This window comes from Electrophorus electricus, unplaced genomic scaffold (genome assembly GCF_041902795.1).
Source record: "Electrophorus electricus isolate QZ-2024a unplaced genomic scaffold, ASM4190279v1 Scaffold89, whole genome shotgun sequence".
Classification (NCBI taxonomy): Eukaryota; Metazoa; Chordata; class Actinopteri; order Gymnotiformes; family Gymnotidae; genus Electrophorus; species Electrophorus electricus.
In genome coordinates this window covers 37,501-45,000 of record NW_027658806.1, presented here as the reverse complement: position 1 = coordinate 45,000, position 7,500 = coordinate 37,501, and the positions used below count along the sequence as shown (strand labels likewise).

Here is a 7,500-nt window from a genome sequence, read left to right as displayed (position 1 = left end):
GGTCGGGACGTCACGGACGTGCCACGGACAGGTCGGCCCGTAAGGAAAACGCCAGAGGCAGAGCCACCCGAACCCCGACCCCCCCACCCCCCCACCGGGGGAGGGGGGGGGGGAACGCATGTAACAACAACCTCCCTCCGCTCGCGCACGTAACGGAACAGAACAGACACCTTTCCGTGATCCGCCTGCGCAGGGGGTGAGAAAAGAAGCGAAAACGTGGGCAGCCAAAGCGGAGAGAACCCACCGGCAGCCACGCTCGCTTCTTTCTCGGGCGCAGGGGACCACGTTCCTGGCCAGGCCAGGAGCGGAGCCGAAACGAACCGAAACGAACCGAAGCGGGGGAGGAGAAGCTTGTGCACGGAGAACGGGCACTCAACCGCAGCGAACCCGCCGACCGGATCTCACCGAGACAGCGACCGGGAACCGTCTGCTTTTAGGAAGACGGAGGCCAGGGGGCACCCCCCCACCTACGAACCTCCAACCGCGGTCCCGCCTGAGAAGGCAGGTCCGACAGATAGGAATAGCGACCCTCAGACAGGCGTAGCCCCGGGATGGACCCGGGGCCGCAATGTGCGTTCGAAATGTCGATGATCAATGTGTCCTGCAATTCACATTAGTTCTCGCAGCTGGCTGCGTTCTTCATCGACGCACGAGCCAAGTGATCCACCGCTAAGAGTTGTACTCTTTTATTTCAGGCTCAGTTTAGGTCTTTCACCACGACTACAAAGACAGGTTTAAAAGGTTTCACCAACCGGTCAGGCGCCCCCGTCTGCGAGTGTTGAAACGGGCGCGGGGTTGCGCTTTGCCCACACGCCCCACGTGGCAGACGAGTCAGTCTTTGAACCGCGGCCCTCCGCGCCCGCCCCGTCCGACCCCTCGAAAGGGGTGGAACTCACGTAGCGTGGGCCAAGCCCTAGGTACCTGCCGGGGGTCCCCCTGAGACTCCTTTCTGAGAGAGAGAAGCAGGGGAACCGGCTGCGCCACCCACCACCACCACGCCCCAGGACGCCGGTGGGCGGACGAACACAGGAAGGGCCATGGCCTGCCCCACGAGGAGCAGCGCTCGCAACCCCCCCCGGAAAGTCCGCTCGTCAGCGAGCAAGGGGACGGGGATGAATGACAAGGACAACAAAATAGGAAAACCCCTCGCGGTGGACGGAGGCAGCGGCCGTGCGAGCGAGAGGGAGGGCGCGGGACGGACCCGTACGACCCGCTCGACTCGCAGGCGCTTCTCCTGCCGGCAAGGTGAGGGGAAACCGGCCTTCGCCCGACGAGCGGGGACGCCGAGTTTTTTGAACGACGCGTCTCTCGCGCTGGAACCCAGAGAATACCGGGGCCTGCGGGGGGGGGGTGCTGAAGGACGACGCGGAGGAAGAGGCGGAGGACGAGGAAGGGGTGGGAGGGACTAGGCTCCTCCTTTATGCCTTCTGTCCAGCCTGACCTGCAAGCGACCACGTGTAACAGCAACCCCGAAGACCCTTTCGACCCTGGGCCCCGACGCGGGGGGACGGCGAAGTCGAGGGGGTCGGGAGAGGAGGCACGCCGGACAGCGTTACCCGTTAATGATCCTTTCGCAGGTTCACCTACGAAAACCTTGTTACGACTTTTACTTCCTCTAGATAGTCAAGTTTGATCGACTTCTCGGCGCTCCGCCAAGGCCCGCGAGGAGCCCCGGCGGGGCCGATCCGAGGACCTCACTAAACCATCCGATCGGTAGTAGCGACGGGCGGTGTGTACAAAGGGCAGGGACTTAATCAACGCGAGCTTATGACCCGCGCTTACTGGGAATTCCTCGTTCATGGGGAATAATTGCAATCCCCAGTCCCCATCACGAATGGGGTTCAGCGGATTACCCGCACCTCTCGGTGTAGGGTAGGCACACGCTGATCCAACCATTGTGGCGCGCGTGCAGCCCCGGACATCTAAGGGCATCACAGACCTGTTATTGCTCCATCTCGCGTGGCTGAACGCCACTTGTCCCTCTAAGAAGTTTGACGCCGACCGCGGAGGGCCGCGTAACTATTTAGCATGCCGGAGTCTCGTTCGTTATCGGAATTAACCAGACAAATCGCTCCACCAACTAAGAACGGCCATGCACCACCACCCACAGAATCGAGAAAGAGCTATCAATCTGTCAATCCTTTCCGTGTCCGGGCCGGGTGAGGTTTCCCGTGTTGAGTCAAATTAAGCCGCAGGCTCCACTCCTGGTGGTGCCCTTCCGTCAATTCCTTTAAGTTTCAGCTTTGCAACCATACTCCCCCCGGAACCCACAGACTCGTGGTTTCCCTCACGCTGCCCGGCGGGTCATGGGAATAACGCCGCCGGATCGCGGGTCGGCATAGTTTACGGTCGGAACTACGACGGTATCTGATCGTCTTCGAACCTCCGACTTTCGTTCTTGATTAATGAAAACATTCTTGGCAAATGCTTTCGCTTTCGTCCGTCTTGCGCCGGTCCAAGAATTTCACCTCTAGCGGCGCAATACGAATGCCCCCGGCCGTCCCTCTTAATCATGGCCCTGGTTCAGGAAACCCACAAAATAGAACCGGAGTCCTATTCCATTATTCCTAGCTCAGGTATTCAGGCGAGAAGCGGGCCCGCTTTGAACACTCTAATTTTTTCAAAGTAAACGCTCCGAGCCCCGTCCGGACACCCAGCCAAGGGCATCCGGGGGGCACCGGGAGACAGGGTCTGAGACAGGCGGTGGCACGCCTCGCGGCGGACCGCCAGCCCACTCCCGACATCCAACTACGAGCTTTTTAACTGCAGCAACTTTAATATACGCTATTGGAGCTGGAATTACCGCGGCTGCTGGCACCAGACTTGCCCTCCAATGGGTCCTCACCCATGGGTTTAGGATACGCTCATTCCGATTACAGGGCCTCGAAAGAGACCTGTATCGTTATTTTTCGTCACTACCTCCCCGTGTCGGGAATGGGTAATTTGCGCGCCTGCTGCCTTCCTTGGATGTGGTAGCCGTTTCTCAGGCTCCCTCTCCGGAATCGAACCCTGATTCCCCGTTACCCGTGGTCACCATGGTAGCCGACTATGGTACCATCGAAAGTTGATAGGGCAGACATTCGAATGAGACGTCGCCGCCGCGGAGGGCGCGCGATCGGCCCGAGGTTATCTAGAGTCACCAAAGCGGCCGGGGGGCCCGAGCCCCCCGGATGGGTTTTGGGTCTGATAAATGCACGCATCCCCCGAAGGGTCAGCGCTCGTTTGCATGTATTAGCTCTAGAATTACCACAGTTATCCGAGTAACGTGTGGAGCGATCAAAGGAACCATAACTGATTTAATGAGCCATTCGCAGTTTCACTGTACCGGCCGTGTGCACTTAGACCTGCATGGCTTAATCTTTGAGACAAGCATATGTTACTGGCAGGATCAACCAGGTAGTTTGCACCGTGGTCTGGGATGAACCACGAGTGACATCCGCCTCCCCTTCCGGGGGCTAGGAAGCAGCGGGTTGTAAGTGCGTGCGCCGTCAGGTCCAGACGCCATACAGGGCTACCCAGGACAGCTTCCGCGGCCAGTGTAAACGTGCACCGCCCTCTGGCCTTCGGACGCCGACCTCTCACCTTGATGCAAAGCTGTCCCATCCGGTCATGCCCGCACCGTACCCCGTCCACCTCCTCCGGAGGTGCGGACGGCCGACTCCAGGTGCTTTCGGCGTTCCCTCCCTTCACGCCGTTTTGATTTTCGTGGGCCGCTGGTGGGGGGACAAGGGAAAGACCTCGTCGAATTCCCTCCCCCCTAGCCTCGCTCAACCTACGTTTCGTGATGTAACCAAGAAGAGTGATTCGTGGGCCCAGGTAGGTTTGAAGAGGAGGCCAACAAAGCAGGGCACTCCCTTCCTCCCAAACCACAGACACCAGTATAGGACAACTGAGTAGACAGACTGGCCGTCTGAGTCTCCCCCAGAGAGTTCTGGGATGGGTTACAAATAACCCCCACCCCCCATCAGAGGCTTGACCCGCTAGAACCAGGGAGGATCTGTCAAAACCGCTCTCCACATCAGAAGTTCTGGATCAGCCGGGGCTGGTCGGCAGACGTCCACCTAAGGCCGTGGCCTAACCCCGTGTGGGGGGATAGCGCTCGCACCCGTACACGTGGACACCCGCTCGTCAAATGGCTGGCTCCTCACTTACCGTAGGGGGAATGGTTTGCCTACCCCTGGCGGGTCTGGTACTCCACTCTACCAAACAAGGAAGCAACACACCAATAGACCCCTGCAACACCGGGCAGCTTTGGGCAGTGTCACTACACTCCTCCTTGTTCTTCACGTTCCTTCCGTGGTGATTTTTTTTTTTTTTTCGTGGCCATTGCCGTGCATGGCTTCCCCATCGCTTTGCATGCTCTCCATTGCCTCGTGCTGCTTCACCATTGGTCTCACCTGGAGACCGAAGCCGCTCTCCCAGTAACCCGATGGTACCTGGCCAGAAAACCCCGTGCCCGATTTCATCTAGGACAAGGGCCAAACCACAGACCGTGCCCGTCCAGGGTCAACCCCTGGTCGGACAGGCCTGGTAGGTCGATACCATGGATGTGGCAGGCCGACGAGAATCCACTGGTACATTTACAAACACGCCCACCCTGGTGGCATGGCTGTACGACCCATCGTCGAAGCACGCTGCGGCGGACTGAGCCATTGGATCCAGTTGCCTGGGCGTACACTCAGCCCAACAGACGCACTCGGGTCGGGGAGAGCAAAGCAGACTGTGTGCCTGGATGTGCCCACTTCCATAGGGGAATCGGCATGATGGTTCACTTAACCCGAGGAGGGCTCCCCTCGCGGGATAAGCACCCCCCTCGGGGGATGGGGGGGGGGGGGCATCCAGAGCACACCACTTTCCGGTAGGGGACAGGCGTTTGATCATGTGTCCGAGGGAGAGCTCCCCTTGCCGGCCGAACACCCCTCGGACTCCCCTTGGGCTTCCAGAGAACGCCACTGGATGAATTTAGTGCTTGGACCCCATTGATTCTCTTTGCTCTCCCATATACCCGACGGGACCTATTTGCAAAACCCCGTGCCAACCAGACCTCCAGGAAGGGGGCTGGCGGCTAACCATGCCCAGCAGGGTGCACCCTGGTCGGACACTTTGGGAGGGTCGAGAGCCTGGAAGTGCCACCCGGGGGAGTAATTCTGATTTCCGTTTTAATGCACTCAGGGACAGCCCGAGGACCTCTGTAGTGCACCTGAGGCGGACTGAGCCGTCGGGTCCAGGGGTCTGGAGTTCGGAACCTCCAGGGTTCACCTGGCTGTTCTCTTAGCCCGGCAGGGTGCACCCTGGTCGGACACTTCGGGAGGGTCGAGAGCCTGGATGTGCCACCCCGACGAGTAATGAGTTTTCCCTTCGTATCTCTTCCGGACCAGGTCCGATTCGCACGAAACTCGCTGGGCATGGCCAGGAGCGCCCCCTGCTGCCCACGCCACCGTCCCCGCGCTTCTACTCCCGAGGGCCGAGGAGACAGCGAAGCGTGGGTCGGGTCGCCTGCTTCCAGGGTCTCCCTGGTACTCTCCAGTCTCCCGAGTCCATCGGGTCCGACCTCGTATTTTTAGCCCAGACGGGGAATGAGAAAGGGGCCCCCGACCGCCCGAGGGCGGGCGCTCGCTTCTCAGCCTAGGAACGTCCGATTCCCACGAAACTTTTACGCCAGACGTTCCTGGCAGCGAGCGCGTTCAAAGGTGACCCGCGCTGCTTCTCTCCTCCCAAGGGCCGAAGAGATATTCGTCTTCAAACCCGACCGGCCCTGTGTTTGCCGCCCCGGCGGTTTTAAAAAATCATAGCGTAAAAACGGTGGGTGCGCTTCGCCTGCCGCTTGGACAGCGTTAAACGGCAGCCCCGGCTCTTTCCAAAGGGCCCTCAACCGACTTTCTGCTCCCAAGGAGCCCAGAGATATGAAACCGATAAATCAAAACCCCGTGCCAACCAGACCTCCAGGAAGGGGGCTGGCGGCTAACCATGCCCGGCAGGGTGCACCCTGGTCGGACGCTTTGGGAGGGTCGAGAGCCTGGATGTGCCACCCCGACGAGTAATGAGTTTTCCCTTCGTATCTCTTCCGGACCAGGTCCGATTCGCACGAAACTCGCTGGGCATGGCCAGGAGCGCCCCCTGCTGCCCACGCCACCGTCCCCGCGCTTCTACTCCCGAGGGCCGAGGAGACAGCGAAGCGTGGGTCGGGTCGCCTGCTTCCAGGGTCTCCCTGGTACTCTCCAGTCTCCCGAGTCCATCGGGTCCGACCTCGTATTTTTAGCCCAGACGGGGAATGAGAAAGGGGCCCCCGACCGCCCGAGGGCGGGCGCTCGCTTCTCAGCCTAGGAACGTCCGATTCCCACGAAACTTTTACGCCAGACGTTCCTGGCAGCGAGCGCGTTCAAAGGTGACCCGCGCTGCTTCTCTCCTCCCAAGGGCCGAAGAGATATTCGTCTTCAAACCCGACCGGCCCTGTGTTTGCCGCCCCGGCGGTTTTAAAAAATCATAGCGTAAAAACGGTGGGTGCGCTTCGCCTGCCGCTTGGACAGCGTTAAACGGCAGCCCCGGCTCTTTCCAAAGGGCCCTCAACCGACTTTCTGCTCCCAAGGAGCCCAGAGATATGAAACCGATAAATCAAAACCCCGTGCCAACCAGACCTCCAGGAAGGGGGCTGGCGGCTAACCATGCCCGGCAGGGTGCACCCTGGTCGGACGCTTTGGGAGGGTCGAGAGCCTGGATGTGCCACCCCGACGAGTAATGAGTTTTCCCTTCGTATCTCTTCCGGACCAGGTCCGATTCGCACGAAACTCGCTGGGCATGGCCAGGAGCGCCCCCTGCTGCCCAGGCCTGGCTCTGGGCCTGGGCACACTTCATTCACTTTGTACCTTTAAATCATACTACTACTACTACTACTACCACCAGAATTCCAGGGCCAAGAGGTCACACAGTCATGCACAGCAAAGTAGCTCTGGGCCTGGGCACACTTCAAGAAGTTTGACCCTTTATATAAGCCTAGAAATAGACTTCCAGGCCCAAGAGGTCAAACACAGTCATGCCCAGCAAAGTAGCTCTGGGCCTGGGCACACTTCATTCACTTTGTACCTTTAAATCATACTACTACTACCAGACTTCCAGGCCCAAGAGGTCAAACACAGTCATGCCCAGCAAAGTAGCTCTGGGCCTGGGCACACTTCAATCACTTTGTGCCTTTAAATCATACTACTACTACCACCAGACTTCCAGGCCCAAGAGGTCAAACACAGTCATGCCCAGCAAAGTAGCTCTGGGCCTGGGCACACTTCATTCACTTTGTACCTTTAAATCATACTACTACTACCACCAGACTTCCAGGCCCAAGAGGTCAAACACATTCATGCCCAGCAAAGTAGCTCTGGGCCTGGGCACACTTCAATCACTTTGTGCCTTTAAATCATACTACTACTACCAGACTTCCAGGCCCAAGAGGTCAAACACAGTCATGCCCAGCAAAGTAGATCTGGGCCTGGGCACACTTCATTCACT

The 7,500-nt window shown here is 59.0% G+C and overlaps 2 non-coding genes across 2 annotated transcripts; both read right to left on the bottom strand.

Annotated features, from left to right (window-relative positions):
- Positions 1-524: 524 nt before the first annotated feature.
- Positions 525-678, bottom strand: LOC145656746 (5.8S ribosomal RNA). Its single transcript, XR_014122341.1, has one exon. It is a non-coding gene; the product is annotated as a 5.8S ribosomal RNA (ribosomal RNA).
- Positions 679-1,560: 882 nt separating this feature from the next.
- On the bottom strand, positions 1,561-3,399 carry LOC145656739 (18S ribosomal RNA). The gene has a single exon (XR_014122334.1). It is a non-coding gene; the product is annotated as an 18S ribosomal RNA (ribosomal RNA).
- Between the last annotated feature and the right edge of the window lie 4,101 nt (positions 3,400-7,500).